Consider the following 25545-nt stretch of genomic DNA (forward strand, 5'->3'; position numbering starts at 1 on the left):
CTGACAATAGTAGATGTTCAATAAATACTTATTGAAGAAAAATTTGGAATACTGAGTAACCTTTAAAGTATAATACATTGTCTTTGATATAGTGGTTAATATGATGTTAATACTAATAGAGAGTTTCAGATATGTTAAAATCATAATAGCCCTGGGAGGGAAATTGCCATTCTTATTATAGCAATCATTACTACTCTCAATATTAATGATTTTGCCTATTATAGATCAAGAATTTTCCCTCTCAAGTATTGTCCTGAGTAAATATTTTCTTTTTCTTCTTTTTTTCTATTGTAGAGAGAGAGAGAGAGAGAGAGAGAACGAGTGGGGTAGAGGGGCAGAAACAGAGAAAGAGACAGAGACAGAGAGAGAATCCTGACAGAATCCCACGACCCTGGTATCATGATCTGAGCCAAAATAAGAGTCAGACGTTCAACTGACTGAGCCACCCAGGTGTCCCAGTGTCTTCTAGTCTATTGAGTAGTATTTCAGATTTGCATCTTTGATTTTCAATAATATGTAGCATCCTTGAAATATGGTATTTTTCAATTACATAAAAATGCTTCTTGGTTCCTACAATAGAAACATGGTAGGGTTTATATATTCCTCAAAGAGAAACACAAAATAAGTTATTTGTACACATCTTCACCTAGAAACCTTTTAGAGAAAATCAAAACATCTAGCTAGAAGAGTATCTGAGGGATGATCTAGTTCAGCACCACACTTAGGGGTGAGTGGTCTCTTCCTCCATTAAAGGAAGAGAAAGGCAACTAGTATTTGACTAGTCTGCTCCAAATAGTTAAATATTTTTCCTTAAAAATAACATTAGTCCACACACATACACATCACTCACATAGTGCAGACAATTTGCATAACTACTATAAATGATGAAACACATACCTACCTGATCAAGGAGAGGTAAGTAGTGTATGCTTAGATTTATGGCAATCCCATCACACCCACATAAATGGTACTTTCCACCACTCCCTATCCTTATCCCTACCATTAGAGTGAATCTCTTTTATAGTCCCAAGTCAAGAAAACATGTTGAGTCATAATGATTATTGTGCTACAAATTATATTACTATAAAACACACCCCTATTTTATTTTTAATAAAGTAAAAGAACGACAACAAAAAATACTTGGATATTCAAATATTTGAATACTTGAAATATTCATTTCATATCTAGAGAAGTGTTTGAAGTTTGAGCCTCCTATGTTAAGAAAAATGCACAAATTACAAAGTTGGCAAGGTCTGCATATCTTCCTTGTCTCTCACATAGCACACTGCTCCTCATCTCCATAGCTCCTCATTTGGGCCTGGCTTCTTAAAACTTTCTTTTCTCTGCTTGAACTCAGGAATCATCAGGAAAAGCCAGTAACATCAGTGGTGTCCATTGAATGGCTCAGATTTGAGAAAACCCAGGCTTCTGGAAGCAGTGATAGAGCAGCTGCAGCTAGAGGCTCCCACATGGTGGCCTGGAGAATATGGTATTTCCATCCACAAACCAAGCACCAGGAGAGGCAAGGTGAGAGGATAATAGTGGGGCATCTTACATTGGTGGCAAAAGAAGAGTTTCAAGAAAAGCAGGGTAGGTGATACTGGCTTTCCAGTAGGTTACTCATCAGGTGATGTGTCAGGAGCTGATATTCACATTCAAGGTCAGGGATTCAGGAAAACAAACAAGAATAAGTCAGGGTCCAAGGTCAGGAGGGAATGAGGGAGCCAACCAAAAAGGGCATGAGAATAGAGTTTTGAAAACAAAGATCAAAGTAGAAGGAGTTTATCAAGCTGAGCTTGGGTCAATACTCGATGATGATAATGCTCAGCCACCAAGTGTTGGTCTAAGTGGTTCATAAAGATCCTCGAAAAGGGTGGGCTGGGCCTTCAGGTATGTTTAGAGACACCAGACTTGCAGAGAATGGGGAGACAGAGTCTTGGAATTGATTTCTGGACCTTTCTCTCTAATCTTGTGATTTCCTTCAGAATTTCCTGCACTGGCTTCATGGCTTTCTATACATATAATTGATCCTTTCCATTTATGTAATCTCAACCAAAGGATCGCCCTTTACCAGTCAAAATTATCCCTTTCCACATCTCCAGAAGGCCATCACAAGTCACGAATAAAGCAAGTTCTCAGCAAAATCAGCCCAGTGAGCACAGGAAAATTTTGAAGCTATCCTGCCTCTGTTTCTCACAGTTTTGATCTCATATAGGATGGTAGCCAGAGTAGGAAAGTACACTCAAGGAGAAAATATGTTGTACTGATAAAAGGTAAAAATGCCTGACTAACTGTACTTAGGGCAGAAATAACCACAGCTGACTACGAATCAACTGTGTATCACTGCCACTAAAAATAATCACACCCATCCCCTCTTTCCACTTACCTGTCTTTATCCCTGATAAGGTCTTGTTATTGCTAATTTGGATTCCTAGAGTTCTCTGTTAGACAATCCCATAGCAATTGATTTTTTCCCTGCTCCAATCCTATCTGTATACCAAAGCCACTGTCATTTTTGTCACTCTGCTATTCCATATATTTCAGTGGTTACTATTGCCTACCAAATTAAGTTCACTTTTCTTAATTTGATCTAAACATTTTTGCAGCATTACCTTCCACCATTCAACCTGTACCCAAGGTATCTGTAAACGTTTATTGTTCTTAGTTTTCCAGATACATTTATTCCTTTCTCCCATCAGGTCTTAGTCTTTGCTTTTTCCTGCTGAGCATATCCATCTCTACCTGATAAAATCTTACCCATTCTTCTAAATACTGCTTAAATGTCTAAAGTATTCCCTTTCAACCACAGACATTTCCTCACCTCTTCAATTTTCCATAGCTCTCTATCTCTCATGCCAACTATACTCATCACATTCTGTGCTGAATGAAGAGCTTTCTCTGTCCATGGCACACAGCTTGCTGTTATTAATATTCATAAATATTTGTTGAATTCAAAAGAAGAAAGCATGATTCTTACATATATAGACACACATATATGAACCGCACACAAACAACACTATTTCATAATAGAGTACTATGCCCAATAAAGAAATTCAGAACTTTTTTTTTTTTTTAAGTGATACACTAGCCTCCACAGAGAAAGTACAGAGATTCTAATCTAATAGAGACTTGGTCACCATGCAAAGTGTACTTTCAATTTTGTGAAGATTGATTTTAACCACCATCTTCTTGAAAAGATTCATATCTGAAAAATGCTTTCATAATCTTTATGGAAACCACCATGTAGTGAAATGAGAGAAGAGAATTGAACTAATCAGGAAATTATAAAACTCATATTTTGGCCACTTAGTCATTCTGGTAAAATATATGGAAGCTGAACATAGTAGCCAGGGGCTTTATTTTTTTCTTTATCAAATCATGCAGTTAATTCAAAAAGAAATCTCCATAGCAAGGTTTGTTTTGTTTCCTTAGGTTTCCTTAGTAGTCATTTCATAAATAAGAGCATGGGTCAAGATAAGGATAAATTTTAAAGCCCTCTTAATTTAGAAACACTGACTTCTACCTTCTTGGTATCCAAATAGTGTTGGGGGGAAAATGACATATTCCACATGACTCTGAAAGTAAACATGATCAATATCCTGAAACCCAAACTTGACATGGCTTTCAATTTTAATTGAAATCAGTATAGTTTTATTTTTTTTTATCATTCATAAACCTCTTTCCAAAAAGACAAAATACATACCTAAACCACTAATTTTGATTTTGCAACAGCAAAACAAGTTTTGTAGTAAAAATAGAAGAGCTAAGAGAATGAGATGTTTGGGTACTAGTTCTAATTCAACCCCTGGCCGTGTAAACTTGGTAGAAACACCTCACCATTTATATATCCCATTTCCAGTCTACAAAATAAGGAAATAATCATGTTACCTTACCTATTTCATGATGAGGGTTCAATGAAATAAATTAAGAGAAAGCATTTTGTAAATTAAGTATGAAAATCTCTGATGATCCTGATGCCACTTCTCATTAACCCTGCAATGATCTCCATCCAGGACCTCTGCAGTTGGGCTAGCTGTCTCCCTATCCACTTCACTTAACTGTCCTAACAGATTCCATGGTTTTCTAGTTGCCCATACTTGTGAGAATCTCTGGTTCTTCTGGTCTGTCCAGCTGAGTCTTGCGCTTCCTTTAGAGACTTCATTCCCCCATGAAACTTTCAACCCACTAGGATCTTTGTTTTCAGAATTCTTTGTACACTTATGCCCTCAACCTCAAATAGAACATTAGTTTATGACTTTGTATATTTCATTTATTACAATTTACAAGTGTTGGTTCCACTAGAGTATGAATTTTTATGCATAAAGACTGCATCATATGCCTCTCTCATATAACTCAAGTGCCTAGCTCAGGGCTGAGCACTTCTTAAAAAGAATGAACTGCTTGTTTCCCAACTTTCTTTTCCATAAGTTACTGACTAACGGACACTTAACCCCATAATTTATGATATCTAGTCAATCATAAAGTCTCCTATGTTTAATCTTCAAAATAAAGTCTCAAATATACCCACTTTTCTCTTTCTCCCTTCTCATATCCAAATTTCATCAGCAGCAAACACTTGTTTACTGCACTCTCAGCAATGGCTTTCAACTAGTACACAGAGCCAGAAAAATTCACTTTTAGAAATCCAATTATGCCTGCTTTCTGCTTAGAGCCTTTAAATATTTTTGTTTTTGTTTTGTTTTTTATTAAACTTTAAATAAAATCCCGATGCCCAACAGTGGCCTCCAAGGCCACATATGCTCTGGCCCCCACCAACTTCTCCATCCTCATTGTGGGCCACCTTCCCCATGTCCCTCTATCCCAGGCACATGGCCTCCTCTAAGCTCCTCTCAGAGGCCATGGTCATTTGCCTTAAGGCCTTTGCACATGTTGTTTCCCCCTCCTCAAAGTCCTTCCCCCTTCCCCCTTCCCTGGCACTTTGCATAATCAGTTCTTTCTCTCCCTGTACAGAAGCACCACACTTGCTTTTTCTCCCAGTTCCTTCTCTTTAGAGAGGACTTTTTAAGCAATTCCATCCCATACGCTGTTTATTTCTTTCATCTTACTTATCATGATGGGTAATTATTCGTTATTTTTTATTTACTTCTGTATTATTTCTCTTGTCACTAGATTGTAAGATTCATGAAGGTAGGAACCATGTATGTTTTTTCATCATTACGTATTCACAGTACCTAGTACAGTTGTCTAGCACATAGAAAACACTCAAGTATTAGTTGAAGGAAAATTTAACAAGTGAAATTTGAGTATTTAATATATGCCAGGTGCTGGAAACACAAAGTAAAATAATTCCAGTCTTGTACCCCTAATTCCATGTTCAGTGATGTCATCATTTTGGTGGCTTAAATTTGGCCATGGTGAGAATATTACACAAGACAAATCAGGAAATACTGCAAATCATGGCTTCTCTCCATGCTACCCCTGCCCTGCATGACAGCTAGTTTATGAGCATATCATTCCAGATAGGAAAATGCATAATTATAAACACATGTGCAAAATGTTATGGGGGTTTTCAAGAAATAGTACTGGGAAGACTGAATGTGCATGTACACAAGGTGAAGCTGGACCCTTACCTTACACCATAATGCAAAAATTAAAATGGATCAAACACCTAAATGTAAGAGCTAAAATTATAAAACTCTTAGAAAAAAAAACATAAGAGAAATGCTTTGTGCCATCAGATTTGTTACTTTCTTGGCTATAACACCAAAAGCATAGGCAACAAAAAACAAAAATAGATAAATTAGACTCCATCAAAATTTAAAGCTTTCATACATCAAAGTATACTATCAACAGAGTTAAAAGGCAATGTACAGAATGGGAGAAAATATTTACAAATCATGTATCTGATAAGGTATCCAGAATATGTAAAAACTCCTCCAACTCAAAAGCCAAATAACCCAATTAAAACAGAGGCAAAGATATGCAAATAGCCAAAAAGTAGATGACATTATTAATCATTAGGGAAATGTAAATCGGTCAAACTCACATAAGATACCATACCACCTCACACAAATTGGAATGATTATTATTATTTTTTAAATATAATATAGCAATTTTTGGCAAGGGTATGGAAAATATTGAACCCTTCTGCATTTCTGGTAGGCATGTAAAGTGGTACAACCGTATGGAAAGCAGCATAACTGTTCCTCAAAACATTAAAAATGGACTTATTATATGATCTGGCAATTCCATTTCTGGGTATATTTTCAAAAGAATTGACAGCAGAGACTTGTAGAAATATTTGCATGCCAACATTCATAGCAGCATTATTCCCAACAGCCAAAAGGTAAAAGCAACCCATTGTCCATCAACAGATGAATGCATTCACAAAATGTGGCCTCTACATACAACAGAATAGGACTCAAAAATGAACTACTGGGACCTCATTCAAAATAAAAAGCTTCTGCACAGTGAGGGAAACAATCAGCAAAACTAAAAGGCAACTGACAGAATGGGAGAAGATACTTGCAAATGACATATCATATAAAGGGTTAGTATCCAAAATCTATAAAGAACTTACCAAATTCAACACCCAAAAAACAAATAATCCAGTGAAGAAATGGGCAAAAGACATGAATAGACACTTCTCCAGAGAAGACATCCAGATGGCCAACTGACACATGAAAAAATGTTCAACATCACTCATCATCAGGGAAATACAAATCAAAACCACAATGAGATACCACCTTTCACCTGTCAGAATAGCTAACATTAACAACTCAGGCAACAACAGATGTTGGCGAGGATGTGGAGAAAGAGTTTGCATTGCTGGTGGTAATGCAAGGTGGTGCAGCCACTCTGGAAAACAGTATAGAGGTTCCTCAAAAAAACTAAAAATAGAACTACCCTATGACCCAGCAATTACACTACTAGGCATTTATCCAAGGGATACAGGTGTGCTGTTTCGAAGGGACACATGCACCCCCATGTTTATAGCAGCACTATCAAGAATAGCCAAAGTAGGGAAAGAGCCCAAATGTCCATCGCTGGATGAATGGATAAAGAAGATGTGGTATATATATATAATGGAGTATTACTTGGCAATCAAAAAGAATAGAATCTTGTCATTTGCAACTATGTGGCTGGAACTAGAGGGTATTATGCTAAGTGAAATTAGTCAGACAAAGACAAAAATCATATGACTTCACTCATATGAGGACTTTAAGAGGCAAAACAGATGAACATAAGGGAAGGGAAACAAAAATAATATAAAAACAGGGAGGGGGACAAAACAGAAGAGACTCATAAATATGGAGAACAAACTGAGGGTTACTGGAGGGGTTGTGGGAGGGGAGATGGGCTAAATGGGTAAGGGGCACTAAGGAATCTACTCCTGAAATCATTGCTGCACTATATGCTAACTAATTTGGATGTAAATTTTTAAAAAAATAAAAAATTAAAAAATTAAATAAAAAATAAAAATAAACAACAGAATAGGACTCATCCTTAAAAAGGAAGAAAATTCTAACACATGCTATAATATGGTAAACCTTGCGGACATTATGCTAAGTGAAATAAACTTAGCAAAAGGACAAATATTGTGTGACTGCACTGTGTATGTGGTACTTAGAGTAGTCACATTCATAGAGTCAGAAAATAGAGTGGTGGTTGCTGTGGGCTAGGAGGAGAGCTAGGGAGTTCTTGTTTAATGGGTGTGGAGTTTCTGTTTAGAAAGATGGAAGAAGGCTGGACGTGGATGGTGGTGATGGTTGCACAACTGTGTGAGCATGCTTAATGCCACTCAACTGTACATTTAAAATGATTAAAATGGCACATTTTATGTTATTTATTTTTTATCAAACAAAAATAGTTAAAAAAATGTTATGGAAATACAACAAAGCAAATAACTGGATTAGGAGAGGTTCTGATGAGGGAACTAGGACTTCACAGGAGAAGAGGTCTGTTCTAAACAGAAAGAAGGGAAAGCTATTTCTGGACAAAGGAAAAGTATGTGCAAACGAAAGGAATATGAGAGTGTAGGGTATATTCAAAGGATGGCAGTTTGGTGAAGGCTGGTTACAGGGATGAGCCTGAGCTGTAACCACCAAAAGATCCCTATAGTTCTGAATCAAAGAAATAATGTTTCATTTCTACTTACTTATAACTTGACAGCTGACGTATTTTGTATTTACTGTCCACCTGACTATATAATTAGCCAGGATAACCACTTTCCCATTCTTACTAGATTTCAGACAATGCTCAATTTAACAGTAAACTCGAGGGTATGAATTTTTGCCCCAAAACTGGAGAACTGTATTTTACAGATGGTAGGCAAAAGAAATTTTCAACATCCAAAAGCCAGAGTGAGAAGAACTGATACCAGTGCATTCCAGAGCCAATGTACCCAAGCCTAAGCCTGGAGAGAAGTCTTAATTCTCTGCCTAAGATGCTTTCAAGAATTATTAAAAATTGGGGCACCTGTGTAGCTCAGTCGGTTAAGCGTCTGACTCTTGATTTCAGCTCAGGTCATGATCTCACGGTTCGTGAGTTTGAGCCTTGTGTCGGGCTCTGCACTGACAGTGCAGAACCAGCTTGGGATTCTCTCTTTCATCATCTCTCTTTCAACTCTCCAACACTGGCATTCCCTCTCTCTTTCTCTGAAAATAAATAACCTTCAAAAGAGAGAATTATTTAAAAATTTATTACACTTTTTTCTCAGTAATCTAAAAAGTAAATGTTTTAAACCTAAGGTTAGTGCTTTATCTTGCATGATTAATCGTATGGATCTATTATAAAGTAGACAAGGGGCGGCTGGGTGGTTCAATGGGTTAAGTGTCTGACTTCAGCTCAGGTCATGATCTCAAGGTTCGTGTGTTTGAGCCCCGCATCAGGCTCTGTGTGGACAGCTCAGAGCCTGGAGTCTCCTTCAGATTCTATGTTTCCCTCTCTCTCTTCCCCTCCCCTGATCATGCTCTGTCTCTCTTTCAAACATAAACATTAAAAAATATATGTATTATAAAGTAGCCAAATGAATCTCACATATTGTTGCCACTTTGACCATAAAGAGTTGACCAGAATGAAGCAGTGAGGTGAATATCATAATATTGTGTCAATATGATTCCGCATGGGTTGTATCAATATCATTAAAGTGTGAAGCAGTGTTTGTAACACCAACAGCAGTTGGATAACTTTACATAGGAAAACCTGCTTCAGTTCATTTAAATGGATTGGGATGGTCCACACAAGTTCTCAGAGACTTATCCTAAGGTCCAAAGTTTCTCCTAGGATAAGGTCTCATATACCAGAGGATCTAAATAAAGGAAGGAATGAGCAGAGAATGAGTTCTAAACAAAACAAAAGAAAAAAAAAGAGTTTGATACAGCAGAGCCTCTTTCATCTGTTTCAGTGCATTAAATATGGGTTAAATATCTGCTGAGAAGGTAATTTGCAGGCCATCAAGTAAAAAGTAAAAGCATTTCTTCTGGACAAAATACTTGTCAGTTTTGATCATGTTTCTTCTTTTCATACATCATCTCACTCTACCCTCTTTTGTTCTTCTTTCTCTACTCTCATTATAATCTTCAGGAGACCCTCATTTAGTTAAACATCCTCCACCCAGTGTCTTAGGAGAATGAGGTTGGGTTTGGTTTTTCCTGTAAGTATGTTGTAAAAACCATATTCTTCCTTCATATCAAAACACAGGCAGTTTCCTTCCAATTTTAGTTTCCTTCTGTGAACGGCAACCTGTAATCAAATTTGTGGCAGATAAATACATTACAGGGCTTTTCATTTTATAAGTGCTGCTGTTGAACTTGGGCATACAATATGGGAAGTTAAAGAACATTTTTCGGGCCAATCATTAATCTACTCCTCTTTGTTCCCATCACACTGTAACTCCACCTTTATTAGTGCCTATACCAATTTCAGTGTGGTTAGTATTATATTATCTACTCCATGAAGGTAAGATTAAATTTAATTTACTCTTTCATTCAACAAGCATTTATTGAGTAGCAGCTGTGGGCCAAGCACTAGACTATTGATTGGAGATATAAAGAGAAATCAAATAGAGTCCCTCTCTTCAAGGAGCCCACTTTGTCCCTATTCTGTCACATGTACTATATATATGTTTGTTCAATTAAATCACTAGATCATGCTTCAGCTTGAAGATGACTAAAGGACTTTGGTCTAATTAAATAATCAGATGTTTCTATAATGTTCTCACCACACAGCATCACATGCTTGTTTCCTCTTGAGGGTCTTCAATATTGAATATTAATGGAACTATAGCCACAGAGATGGCAAAGAAGAGGAAGTGAAAATGTCTATCCAGGTAATACAGAAAGTGAAGAATGAGCCCAGATGGAAGTGGAAAGCAAGAATTGACCATGTTCTTTTGCATCTATGTCTGTGGTAAAGGGCAGCCTCGTTGACCTTGGATAGTTCTAATTCATACATGGTTTTTCTACTTTTAAAACTTGACCAAATTCAGAATTCAGAGAGGCTAAAGCTGAGCTACAATTCAAAGTTTTCACAAGGTTGGGACAAGTCATCAACTAAAATCCTTCTTTCATGTCTTCATATGGTGTCCTGTAATCAGGGATCAGGTATATAGACACAGGTATGTAGACAGAGATGAAGAAAGAGACTAAGTGGTAAGACCACTGTGGCAAATTACTATCACACAAATATCTGTGGGTAAGGCGGCTTAGAATCTCAGTCGGCCTCTTAAAGTTTATTTGCTTTCTTGGTTGTATTACAGATTAAACCAAGTTCATTTTCTGAGTTTCTATTTAAGAAGTCCTTGATATAAAATAATCATTTCAACATTTATCCAACAGTTATTGAACGTTATTCTGTGCCAGGCCCTGTGTTGGGGGGGGTTGCAGGCACAAAGGGAAATATGACATGCTTTCAAAAAGCTCCCAGTCCAGTGGAAGAACAAACAAGTGTGCTGCTGAAGACCGGATTTCTAATCCTCTTTCAATTCACAATTTCTCTAGTCACATATGTCTTCCTTTTATTTTTTTTTTCAACGTTTTTTTTTATTTATTTTTGGGACAGAGAGAGACAGAGCATGAACGGGGGAGGGGCAGAGAGAGAGGGAGACACAGAATCGGAAACAGGCTCCAGGCTCCGAGCCATCAGCCCAGAGCCTGACGCGGGGCTCGAACTCACGGACCGCGAGATCGTGACCTGGCTGAAGTCGGACGCTCAACCGACTGCGCCACCCAGGCGCCCCTATATGTCTTCCTTTTAAAGAGAGTATTTGCTAACTTGATTCCCTAACCTTTTGAGACACAAATCTGGAAAAATAGGGACAAAGAAGAGACAGGAAATGGGAGCAGGGGAATAAAGGGATAAAGGGGCTAAATCAGACCCTGTAAGGAGAAAGAATGAAGTAGTGAGATAAAAAGAAAAGTCACATGGACGGGCGCCTGGGTGTCTCAGTTGGGTAAGCGGTTAAGAGTCCAACTTTGGCCCAGGTCATGATCTCACAGTTCATGGCTTTGAGCCCTGTGTCAGGCTCTCTGCTGACAGCTCTTAGCCTGGAGCCTGCTTCAGATTCTGTGTCTTCCTCTCTCTCTCTGCCCCTCTCCCGCTCATGATCTGTCTCTCAAATATAAATAAACTTTAAAAAAAAAAAAAGAAAAGTCACATGGAACTAAAGCTGGAGAGCATTTTGAAGGCTGGTTTGTAAGCAGCTCTGGAATATAAGAGTTTATAATATGGAGGGTAAGAAAAGAGAAGAATGGAGAAAATAATTCTGAGAAGAGTTCTGAAGTAGAGTTGAATCCCCTCTACCGTTTAATTGAGAGAGAAAAGTAAATTTAGAATATATTATGAAATCATTTTTGGCCTGTCAGGCCATGCTTCTTAGTGTTTAATTCTTACAAAGACTGAGCCACATGGGGCCCCAAGATTTAGTGTGCATTTGGAATGCAGCATCTATAACTGGAGTGTGTAAAGGAGCATAAATGTTGAGGTTCACATTTTGGAAACACCAACATTATTTAGCTAAGCAGAGCTTTCCTCAGGCTGGAGTGTCCTAATGGGTGATTTATTTCAATGTAGCATTATCTTATAATGGTCAAGCTGTATTGAATGAATGAATTAATTAATTAATTAAAATTTTAAAAAAGCAAGGCAGGTATTCAGTAAAAGATGGAAAAGGGGTGGGAAGGAAAGAGCAAAATAGAAATTCAATGGCTAATAAGGTTGGAGGACATAAGGAAGAGTGCAGACAGTGGGTGGGCCTATGAGCTGAGACTTGTCATCCTCAGCTCTAGCATCAAATACTGCCATCTCAATGACACTCACTCAACCTCTCCCAAGGGAAAATAGTCACAGTTTTACATGATATTAAAAAAAAAATTGTCATGTTTTAACAGGATTGTTGGTTTTTCTTTCCCCTTTAGAGAAGTTGGTGGAACGTATTTCTACACCCCATTACAATATTATGGTACAGTATTATGGGAGTAGAACAGATCAACATGAAATAGCACGGCATGTATAAGAATTTGCAAGTTGTTCCTTGGAGCTGTAACAAATGAATAAACATGCTCCATACGGAGCATTTAATATGGGCTAGGCACCAGGCTGAGCCCTTTACTTGTTTCATCTCATAATCCTAACAACATTCCTAAAGTAGATGCTATTATAATCCCTATTTTATGAATTTAGAGGGATTAAATAACTTGCCCTAGATCATACAACTAGCAAGCAACAGAATCAGGATTCAAGTAAGCAATTAAATTCCACTGCCCATGCTCCTAACCATTTGACTATACCACCCCTCGTGAATGTTGTAAAGGGAGGTCTGAGCTTTATCCTCTAGGTCAGTGCATCTATAACTAGGGTATGTGTTCAGGGTACATGAAGCCAGAACATACATGTGGCCATTTGCCTAGGAAATCAATTGTACTCAAAGATCTGGGAGGGAAAAATCCTACTCAAGTGAAAAAAATGTTAGAAGGTAATGATTTTAAAAAATTTATAGGAAAAATGAAGACATGTTGTAGATTAATATGTAAAATTTTGTGAGTTACAAAGGTAAAAAAAAATCGTGAGATTTTGGTAATTTGTTGGTAATTTTAACCTTGGCTCCCTTTCCTCCAGACTTACTCATGTTCACTCTTTTTTTAGGGCTTTCACAGAGATTTTTGTGAAGTACTGCTTTAGGTGTGAAAGCTGTGGACAGTTTCAATAGCATTGCATAGTCAAGTTTACATTTTGGAAAGCTTTTTTACAAGTGAGGGAGAAATACAAGGAAAGAATCAGGCTTCACTAGTAGAATGGGGCATGGATTATACAGGGCACTGAGCTCACTTGTAGACAGTGAATTTGAGGGGCCTGGGGAACCTCCAAGTGTGTGTCTGTTGAGGACAATGTGGATCTGGAACTCCAGAGAGAGATAGTTCACAAAGACCTTTTATCACCTTCTTGTACTATCAGCATTCAAGATTGGGTCCCCACCTAGTACCTAGAACAGTGTTTGGTACAGAGTAGGAACTTGAAAATGACTTGTTGAATGAAGGAAGTAGAAATAAGAGGGCATGCATGTATTAATAATGTGTTTGATGAGATATTCTGTTTATGGTAAACTGCAAAAAAATTATTTAGAATTAATGTTTTGTATCTATGTGCATATTAAATTCATAAATACTTTATAGGGTTCATATGGCATAATGATATTAATCCCTGTAAGAAAACTACTTTCAAGAGCACAGAGTTTTTTTTAAATGTTTTTCTTTATTTTTTTAGAAAGAGAAAGAGAGAGAGAGAGAGAGCTCACTTGCACATGTGAGCCAGGGAGGAGCAGAGAGACAGGGAGAGAGAATCCCAAGCAGGCTCCGTTCTGTCAGTGCAGAGCTTGAACCAAACTATGAGATCATGTCCTGAGCCAAATCAAGAGTCAGATGCTTAACTGATTTAGCTACCCAGGTGCCCCATGAGAACAAAGTTGTTTTTTGTTTTTGTTTTTTTAAGTTTTATGTTTTGGGAGAGAGAGCATGAGCGGGGGAGGAGCAGAGAGAGAGGAGACAGAGGATCTGAAGTGGGCTCTGTGCTGACAGCAGACAGTAGCAAGCCCGATACAGGGCTCAAACCCATGAACTGTGAGATCATGACCTGAGCCAAAGTCAGATGCTCAACCGACTGAGCCACCCAGGAGCCCCTGAGCACAAAGTTAATATTGTAGTCCTACAATATTATTTTTTGGTTTGGCTTTAACCAAATTGTGGAAGGAGTCCAAATGTCCATCAATAGATGAATAAAGAAGATGTGGTATGTATACACAATAGAATATTACTCAGAAAATAGAATGAACTTTTGCCATTTGTAACAACATGGATGAATCTAGAGAGTATAATGCTAAGCAAAATAAGTCAGTCAAAACCCTGTGATTTCACTCATATGTGGAATTTAAGAAACCAAAGGGAAAAAAAAAAAAAAAAGACAAACCAAAAAACGAACTCTTAACTGTAAAGAACAAATTGATGATTACCAGAACGGGGTGGGCGGGGTGGGGTATGGGTGAAATAGGTGAGGGAGATAAGTACACTTAACTGACGAGCCCTGAGCAACATATAGAATTGTTGAGTCACTATATTGTATGTCTGAAACTAATATAACACTGTATTTAACTACACTGGATTTAAAATTATTTGGCTTTAAAAACACCAATTATTTGATATTTCTAAAATGTAAAGACATTAGTAAATGTAAATGTTCATCAAGAGCTCTTAAATAAACCCTTCTGTCAGAGAATAGGAACTATCCCTTTAAAAATCTCTGAAAGGATTCTTGGCTGCCACTGCCATGTGCTCTGCCAAAGTTTGACCTTTCTAAAGTAGTAATTGGCTATGTATATGTGCAGTTTTTATATATGTGCATAAGTGTGTGTGTGTGTGTGTGTGTGTGTGTGTGTGTGTGTATGTTTGTACCTACTTGGATGTATATGTTATAAATATATGTATCACAGAATGCTTGTATCACAAAATACCATTTCCTGTTTTCCAATCTGACCTGTGCAGTATGGCAAATCATTTGAATGTTTATTTTGCCTCAAAATTTTCTCTCAGTGCCTTCATTACTTTTCTTTTTCTTTTAACTGTACAGCCATATTTCCTAAGAGACCTACTACTTCTGAGTTTCCTAGTTACAGCTTTATAGATTGCTAGGAGTTCTGTAGCCTTTTATTACTATGAGATTGAGTTCTGACTTTATGACTCACTTTCTGGAAGTCAATTTTCTCAACCCAGAGTCCATTTAATTTCACTGGCCATGATAATTTTGAAATACAGTCATATATGTCCATAGATAATACTTTAGAAACTATTATCAGCTTGGTTTTACATTGAATTCCATTTTACTGTTCATATTGGGCTTTATAATATTTACTTTCTTTAAATGCAATATTAGCGGGAAAATAAAATTTTATTTTTTGTAGTAAACTTTTCATAGAGGGTGCAGGAATATGTGTAAATAAACACTGCTACTGTTAAGCCTTATAGGTTTTAGTCTGCCTTATTTCTATAAGTCATTGAGTAACTATGTGTGGTTGAAAAACAGGAACTAGACTACGTGATTCCCCTCTGAAGCAACCATTTAGAGATGTGCATTATGATAGTGCTCTGTGACTGCCTACTCTTGACCTTAACTTCTAACTGCTCTCCCACTCCTAATACTTTCATTATGCTTCCTGAAGCCCTCAGTCCCTGGCCCTGCTACTAAACTCACTCCACCTTCTTGCCTTAATTGAAGCCTCACTCTACCCTGAGACACTCACTACTTCGCCATAAGTCTCCCCAAATGGAGAATGTGGCGGTCTACACCCACAGTGTCTCAGAATGAGGAAGTAGAGCTCAGGTTCTCTGCATCTAGTGGTGCTTCACACCAATCATGTAAAATCCCCTTCTCCTTGAAGGTCCGTGTTTTCCAGCCACACCATATTCCACCCTTCCTTGTAATCAGAGTACCTGTGGATTCCACAGACAATTCCCCCATATTTACTAAACCACTTTAGCACCCAACTATGGTCTTCCCTTTCATGCCACTTTCACGGTCATTCTGGGTGACATCCTGTCCATGCAGTGTCCAAGTTTCCTGACCTCATCTTCATTACCTACCACCTTCTCCACTTCAGCCATTCTCTGTTATGACAGACCTGTATTGTGGTATCACTGCTTCACCTCTGAAAACCTAAATTCAGCTATCTCATTTTTTATCACAACCTCACTCAGCAATACTTCAATACCATGTTCTTCATATTCATTAAGTTCTCCAAACACCTGATGGCTTCACTTTTTCTCTATGTGCACTTTTCTGTCTTCCCTTCTTTCCCTATCCATCTAGGAATCCAAAGTTCATTAAATCAACATATTCTTGCCAATATTCTCAATAACATTAACGTACTGTTTTTCCAATTGTTCTGGACTAGCAAAACCCCAATCCTGGACCAATCCATGTGTCTACCACATCTATATTTAAAGCTGAATAAAATCATAAAAACACATCCATTGATGCCAATGGAAAGTAATGTCTTCATCTCCAACAAGGTCCTCAGTGCTGCCTGACAATCCTTTCATGCTATTTCAGTCAAGTCTGTCTATCTCATTCTCCATAGTGGATTGCAAATCTCTGCTCTCCTAGAACCACCTATACTACCACATCAACCCTCACTGTCAGCACATGCCCTTATCTCCTGCTTCACAGAGAAAATAGAAGCTATTATTCAAGAGGTTTTTGAGCTTCCTGACCCAAACCGTGTACATTTATTTGAATTTGTCCCTGTCCTTCTACCTTCCCTACTGCCTCAGTAGATGAGATATCCATTCGCCCACTTAAGTCTGATGCTTCTACCTAAATACAGAATCCCATTCTTCTCACACACTCAGAAACTTGCTACTTTAATCTTCTACTTAATCTTTCCCTATTATTAGTTCTTTCCCACCAGGATTAAATATATTCAAGCTTTTCAAAATTAATATTTTTTCTTCATTGACCTCACACTCTTCTCCAATTTAGTGCAACATCAGAGTGTTCTTTGCCTTTCTCCATTCCATATTTGTACAGAGAATTCTAATTTCTAACTATAGTAGCAGTATACTTAATAGTGTGCTCTATCTTACAATATATAAAATTGATTCAAATTACTACAACCTCATTACCAAAAAGAAAATTACCATGTGAAGTTCAATATTTCTTTGCAACTATTCTTTTTTTTTTTTTTTTTTTTAACATTTATTCATCTTTGAGAGACAGAGAGTGAGACAGAGCATGAACGGGGAAGGGGTAGAGAGAAGGAGACACGGAATCTGAAACAGGCTCCAGGCTCTGAGCTGTCAGCACAGAGCCCGACACAGGGCTTGAACTCACCAAATGCGAGATCATGACCCAAGCTGAAGTCGGACGCTCAACCGACTGAGCCACCCAAGCACCCCGACAACTATTCTTTTCTATTCTCAAGTTAGTTAACATACAGTGTAGTCTTGTCTTCAGAAGTAGAACCCAATGATTCATCACTTACATGAAGTGCCCTCCTTAATGCTCATAACCCATTTAATCCACCTCCCATCCATTTACCCCCATCAACCCTCAGTTTGTTCTCTGTATTTAAGAGTCTCTTTTTGTCTTTAGAATATAATTATAAGTGTACAGTCAGAGTACTAGGTTCAAAGTTATTTTAATCAATTCTTTTTATGTGTATGGTTATCACTTTGACAAAAAAACTAATTTATTTCTGTTTGTCTTTAGTTTTAGGGTTTATTTTCTTCATTTTTTAAAAAGTTTATTTTACTCTTTGTGTATACACAAACTTCTACATAGTTCAAATTAAAAGGTAAATTCAAAGAAGTCTCATTCGCACCCTATCCATTCCATCCCATTCCCACCCACCCCTGATGGGTAATCATTTTCACTAAGTTCTGGTACATCAATATTGCATTTCTTTTTTTTTTAATTATGTATCTTTATTCTTTTCTCACCCATTGTTCTTCACAAATGCTACCATGTCATTATGTACACTTCTTGTGCTTACTTTTTTTACTTAACAATACATCCTGGCTTAGGTCTGTAACATTATTTTATGTTATATTTACTCTGTGTATTAATTATATTTACTATGTTTCTGTATGTGATATTTTTTCATTTTTTACTACTTCTTTTGGTATTTTAGAAGGATTTTTCTTTTCTTATAATGCTTATAACTTTAAAAAAAATTTTAATGTTTATTTATTTATTTTTTAATGTTTATTTATTTTTGAGAGAGAGAGAAAGAGAGACAGAGCATGAGTGGTGGAAGAGTAGAGAGAGAGGGATACGCAGAATCTGAAACAGACTCCAGGCTCTGAGCTGTCAGCATAGAGCCTGACGTGGGGCTCGAACTCACAAACCGTGAGATCATGACCTGAGCTGAAGCCAGACACTCAACTGACTGAGCCACCCAGGTGCCCCAATAACTATTCTAATGTCTTTTGTAAAAAATAGTCCACTTTTCCCTGAGGCTTCTATTTGGTTTGTCAACTTTAAATGATGTATTTTGACTGCACATATTATCTATACACAGTGAGTTTATTTTACTCTCTAACTTTTCTCCCCACTTCCCCTATCATTTTTATGAGGAGTTGGTTTATTTCTATTTTGTTAGAACATGTCATTCTTACATAATTTTCCTCTACCCTTTGTTTTAATCATAGATCCACATTGAAATATAGTCAATATATACTGTCAATCCAGGTCAATATTCTTGATCAACATAGATACAAAAATTCTCAACAAGATAATATCAAACTGAATTCAAGAGTACATTAAAAGGATCAAGTGGGATTTACTCCAGGGATACAAAATTGGTTCAACATTCACCAATTTATTAATGTGATATACCATGTTAATGAAGTGAAGGATAAAAACCATGTCATCATCTCAACAGATTCAGAAAGACTTTTGACAAAATCCAAGAACATTCCTGATGAAAACTCTTAACAAAGTGAGCATAGAGGCAGTGTACCTCGACATTATACAGTTCATATTTGACTAGCCCATATACTTACTTAATAGTGAAAAGCTGAAAACTTTCTCTAAGATCAGGAACAAGACAAGGATTCCCTCTCTTGTTACTTTTATTCAACCATAGTATTGTAAATCCTAGCTAGAGCAGTGAGGCAATAAAAAGAAATAAAAAGCAACCAAATAGGAAAGGGAAAGAAATAAAACCACTCTATTTGTAGATGATATGATATTACATATAGAAAACCCTAAAAACTCCACCAAAAAACTGTTAGAACTAATAAACAAATTCTATAGAGATACAAGATACAAAATCATTATACAAAAATCAGTTGTGTTTCTATACACTAATAATTAACTATCAGAAATAAGTATAAAAATAATCCCATTTACAATTTCATCAAAAAGAATAAAATACCTAGGAATAAATTTAACCAAGGAGTGAAAGACTTGTACACTGAAAACTATACAATATGATGAAATAAATAAAGCCAAAGAAATGGAAAATACTCTGTGCTTATGGACTGATAGAATTAATATTGTTGTAATGTCCATATTAATGCAAAGCAACCTACAAATTGAATGCAATCCCTATCAAAATACCACTGGCATTTTTTACAGAAATAGAAAAAACAACCTTAAGATGTGTATGGAACCAAAAAAGACCCTGAATAGTCAAGGCAATCTTGAGAAGGAACAAAGCTTGAGGCATCATATTGCCTGATTTCAAACTATATTACAAAACCATAGTAATCAAAACAGTATGATATTGGCATAAAAACAGTAACACAGATCAGTGGAACAGAATAGAAAGCTCATAAAAAACTCATGCTTATATGGTCAATTAATTTATGACAAAAGAGCCAAGAATTTACAATCAAGAAAGGACAGTCTCTTCAGTAAATGGTATTAGGAAAACTGAAAAGCCACATGCAATGATTGAAGTAAAAATGAATGAATGGTAGCCACAGAAAGAAACTGGACCCCTACTTTATGCCATTCATAAAAATCTATTCAAAATGATTAAACACTTGAATGTAAGACTTAAAACCATTAAAACTCCTAGAAGAAAATGTAGGGGATAGGTTCCTTGATATGTCTTTACAGTGACTTTGGATTTGACACCAAGAGCAAAGGTAAAAAAAATAAGAATAATAATCAACAAGTAGCACTGCGTCAAACAAAGAACTTCCTGCCGAGCAAAGTAAACCATCAACAAAATGAAAAGATAACCTATGGAATGGGAGAAAATATTTTTAAATCATATATCTGATAAGGGGTTAATATCCAAAATATATAAAGAATTCATACAACACAATAGCAAAAAACAATCAAACAAACAAAACCAATTAAAAAAAAAAAAGGCAGAGGAACTGAATAGACATTTTCCCAAAGAACACATACAAATGGCCAACAGGTATATGAAAAAGTGTTCAACATCACTAATCATCAGGAAAAGGCAAATCAAAACCACAGTAAGATTTCACCTCACAACTGTTAGAATGGCTGTCATCAAAAGACGAGAGATAACAGTTGTTGGTGATGATATGGAGAAAAGGGAACCCTTGTACACTTGGGAATGTTGCTTGGGGCAGCAATTAAAAAATAGGCAGAAAAAGAAATTGAAGTTTCTTCAAAAATTAAAGAATGAACTGCCATGGGGGTGCCTGGGTAGCTCAGTCAATTGACCATTAATTGATTGCGGCTCAGGTCGTGATCCCAGTGTCATGGAATCAAGCACCATGTGGGACTCTGCACTGACCATGGAGCCTGCTTGGGATTTTCTCTGCCCTTCTCCCTGCCTCTCATGCACTCTCCCTCCCTAACATAAATTAAAAAAAAAAAAAAAAATGAAACTACCATGTGATCTAGCAATTCTGGATATATATTCAAAGGAAATGAAATCACTATATCAAAGAGATACCTGTACCCCCAGGCTCATTGCAGCATTATTTACAACAGCCAAGGTATGGAAACCACCTAGGTATCCATCAAAAGATTAATGGATTAAGAGAATGTGATATCTGTGTGTATGTGTATAATAATATGTAATGTTATTCACTCATAAAAAATAAGGAAATATTATTTGCACCAATATAGATATACCTAAAAGGTATTATGCTAAGTGAAATAAATCAAACAGAGAAAGACATAGTGAATCATCTCACTTATATGTGGAATTTAAAACAAACAAAAAACTCATAGAGACAGAGAACAGATTGGTGGTTGCCAAGGGCAGAAGGTTGGGGAGGACAAAAATAGGTAAAGGTGGTCAAAAGGTGAACAGTTATAAAATAAATATTGGGGCACCTAGGTGGCTCAGTTATAAAATAAATATTAAGCATCCGACCTGGTTCAGGAGGTTCAGTTTCATGATCTTGCGGTTCATGGGTTTGAGCCCCATGTCAGGCTCTGTGCTGACAGTGCAGAGCCTGGAGTCTGCTTCAGATTCTGTGTCTCCCTCTCTGTCTGACCCTCCCCCACTCACACTCTGTCTCTCTTTCGCTCTCTTTCTCTCTCTCTCTCTCTCTCTCTCTCTCAAAAATAAACATTAAAAAATAAAATAGGGGCACCTGGGTGGTTCAGTCAGTTAAGCGTCCGACTTCAGCTCAGGTCATGATCTCACGGTCCATGAGTTCGAGTCCCACATCGGGTTCTGTGCGGACAGCTCAGAGCCTGGAGCCTGTTTCAGATTCTGTGTCTCCCTCTCTCTCTCTGCCCCTCCCCCACTCACACTCTCTCTCTGTCTCTGAGAAATGAATAAACCTTAAAAAAATTAAAATAAAATAAAATAAATAAACATAAACAAATAAGTCCTGGGTATACAGTGTATAGCATGGTGACTATATTTAACAATACTATATTGTATATTTGAAAGTTGCAAAGAGAGTAGATCTTAAAAGTTCTTATTAAAAGGAAAAAAGTGACTATGTGAGATGATGAATATTGACTAAACTTATTGTAGTGATCATTAACAACATATACATAGATCCAAACAGTATGTTGTATACCTTAAGTGAATATAATGATATATGTCAATTATATCTCAGTAAAACTAGAAAAAAATCAATCCAATTAGAAAATAAGAATAAGAAATAAAAGCTAAGAATAGATGAAATTCTTGAAGATTTGTGCCTGTGGGTAAAAGGACTTAAGGGTAGAAGAGAGGAGAAGTAAAGAACTAATATTTCCATTATAAACTTTTAGGAAATATTTGACTTCATAAAAAATGAGTATGTGTTTGATTTAAAATAATTAAAATAGATTTTTCTCCATCTGGTATTTATATTAGTGAGTGGAGTCAGATAGAGATCTAACAGCATAGTTTTCCAACTGCCTGTCCAGTTGTGATCTAGGCCAATTTTAATTACAGAGAAAAGAGTTTTTTCTTTCTTTCTCCCTTTCTCACGTTATTATTATTTTATGGAGCGCCAAGAAACAAAAAAATATAGACTTCTACACATACTCAGTTCTTCTTTTTCTTCAAGGTCAATGCCATACCCTTAGATAATTTATACCTGCTTTTATTCAGGTCACATATGGGATGATCAGATAGGTCAGAAACATCAGGTGCAATATCAGAACTGTTTAGAGGATGGACACATTAAGAACATTTGTTTCAGATAGGTGTTTCCTAAAAGTCTCCAGTACTCTCTATTAAATGTATATTAAAATAGTCTAGCACGGAAATAGCCAATAAGCACATGCAAAAATATTCTACATCACTAGAGGGAAATGGAATTAAAACCACAATGAAATACACTACACATCCACCTGAATGACTAAAATTTAAAAAGCTGATAACACCAAATGTTAACAAGGATTTGGAGCAACTGGAGTTCTCATAAACTGATGGTAGGAATGTAAAATCATACACCCTCTTTGGAAAGTGTTCTGGGAGTTTCCAGTGAAATTAAACCTTCATCCACTTCCTATGACCAACAATTCCACTTCTAGATATTGAGCCAAGATAAATGAAAACATAAGTTTGCTCAAGTTGTTTCATTCATAAAACCAAAAACTGGAAGCATCTTTGGTGTCCATTAATAAAATAAATAAACTGTAGTATATTCACATAATGAAATGCTACTTAGGAATATAAAAGATCAAACTACTGATACAAACAACATGAATACATCTCAGAAACATTTTTATAGTTAAAAAACTATTATGGGTTAAACTATATTTCTCCAAATTTAGATATTGAAGTCCTAACCCTTGGTACCTCTGTATGTGACTATATTTGGAGGTAAGGCCTTTCAAGTGGTAATTAGGGTAAAATGGGGTTGTATGGGTGGGCCCTAATACAATACGCTGGTGTCCTGATAAGAAAAGGAACTTAGGACACAAACCACACAGAAATAGAGGGCTAACCTTGGAGAACACAGCAAGAATGTGGTCATTTGCAAACCAAAGAGAAAGAAAAAAAACAAATCTGCTAATACTTGCATCTTGGATGTCTAGCCTCAGAACTGTGTTCAATACATTTCTTTTTTTTTTTTTTTTTTTTTTTTTTTTTTTTTAATTTTTTTTTAATGTTTATTTATTTTTGAGACAGAGAGAGACAGAGCATGAACAGGGGAGGATCAGAGAGAGGGAGACACAGAATCTGAAACAGGCTTCAGGCTCTGAGCTGTCAGCACAGAGCCCGACGCGGGGCTCGAACTCACGGACTGCGAGATCATGACCTGAGCCGAAGTCAGCCGCTTAACTGACTGAGCCACCCAGGCGCCCCTGTTCAATACATTTCTGTTGTTTACACTATCAGTCTGTGGTATTGTTTATGGTAGCCCTAGCAAACTAATACAGAAGCCTTACCCAAAAGAGTACATATGATTCCAATTTTATGGAATTCTAGAATAGGCAAAAATACTCTGTAGTGAAAAAAAAATTATGACAATTGTTGCCTCTGAGGAGGTCATTAACTGATTGCAAAGGGACATGACAGAAGTTTCTGGGGTGATGATAAATTCTATTAATAAAGGATTTTAGAGAGTTAGTTACCTTTCTGAAGCATGACTGACTAATGTGGTGTTATTAATGTGTCTAATGTGTAAGTACTAAACCAAGGGCATTTTCCCTTTCTGTAATGCTGATGAATATTTCTAAAACCTCTCATTCTTTGTCAGCAAATTGAATAGTATATTGGTGGTGCATTTGTCAAAACTCACAAATGTTCACTTAAGATTTGTGCATTTCACTACACATAAATGCTACATCAAAAGCAAAAAAAAAAAAGACTATAAGCAGTCATTGAGCCCACTTCTGACATTAGAAGCCATTCTCTTCCCATTTCTTTTATTGCTGCTGTTGTATACCCAAGCACTAGTGGTACTATTGTATTTTGCATTTTTTGACATTTTTGCATTATTTGCATATTTGCTAAAACCTATGGAGGTGAAATTCCCTGGTCAACATGCCTCTGCTGTGTTCGTTTAGCCAAGAGAGGTTAGATGAAGAATGAAGCTGAGTTGAGAAGATACTTAAATTTTTATTCCCTGAATAAGAAGAAGAAGAAGGAAAAAAAAAAAAGCTCAGTTGTACCACTGGCCAAAAGATTTTTTGATCCTTAGCCAAAGTGAATTTTATGAAATGAAAAAAAATACATTTATAATATTCAGGGTCCTGAGTTGAATTAGTGGACTGAGAGAAGCTAATTCTCAAAGTTATTTGAGGAATAAGGAAATAGAATTTGCAAGAAACTAGGTGATAGCAGCTGGACCTGTTCATAGTAAGTGGTTCTGGTTTTTTTCAGGTGTAAAATGAGGAAGCCTCTAGACTGGTTCAAAGTTCAGGTATGTTTTGTATAAAGGAGAAGAAAAACTCCACTGTTCTACCTATTTTCTCCTGTCTATGGGTTGTCTAATCTGTAATCCAGATATTAGTATTCTGCTTGTTGAAAATTCTACCCTTATGTCTTTTAGATTCATATAATTTCTCAAATTGCCTCAGGGAATCAGCTACATAATCTCCATGGCATTTTGATTCTTTCTGACCTAGATATCAAGTTCCTTTGTATCTCAGGGAGTCAAATCTTTTTTACATCACTAAACCTTCTCATTAAACAGTTAGAAAGTGGGTGGGAAGCCATGGTTAAGGGCAGTCCACAGAGTTATGGCGCCACACATCTGATCTTAGAAGAGGGAAACAAACAGTGGTCCTAAATCTATAATATTTGGGTTGAGGCACAATATAGGATCTTTATTTATATTACTAGAGCTCTTCTCACAATTGTGAGCTTTTGGAATATGCCTGAAAAAACTTATCTAGCTTTCAGCATAAAATACCTCTGAGGAAATCTTTTACTGTCTGAACTCCTCACTTTCCTCCTATGTAGTCTCTTGTAAATGAAAGGATATTGACTAGAATTGGCCAGAACTTCAGAAGGATCTGGCTGAGGGCTGCTGTTGGTCTGTTGAGCTACCCTAATCTCATACCATTTAGCAGTGAGAACCAACACCTGGTTATAATTCCAAAGACTCTTTATGAGTTTTCCCTGAAATACAAATCCTGATTTTTTAGGGCCTATATTTCTATAAAAAATATTACAGAGAAGTATATTTTGGATCCCATTTATGT

At 36.7% G+C, this 25545-nt stretch overlaps 1 long non-coding RNA gene across 3 annotated transcripts in view; it reads left to right on the forward strand.

Moving 5' to 3' along the window:
- LOC131514487 (uncharacterized) overlaps positions 1-25545 on the forward strand; it is a 268581-nt gene that overhangs the window by 194198 nt on the left and 48838 nt on the right. Inside the window, exons 3-4 of one of the 3 annotated variants that reach the window (XR_009263093.1) lie at positions 1358-1527; positions 4972-6772. This is a non-coding gene — a long non-coding RNA (uncharacterized LOC131514487). Of the gene's footprint in view, positions 1-1357; positions 6773-25545 lie in introns of those variants that run through there. The other 2 variants (XR_009263094.1, XR_009263092.1) reach the window with 2 other exon arrangements.

The sequence above is a fragment of the Neofelis nebulosa genome, chromosome 6 (genome assembly GCF_028018385.1).
Source record: "Neofelis nebulosa isolate mNeoNeb1 chromosome 6, mNeoNeb1.pri, whole genome shotgun sequence".
Taxonomy (NCBI): Eukaryota; Metazoa; Chordata; class Mammalia; order Carnivora; family Felidae; genus Neofelis; species Neofelis nebulosa.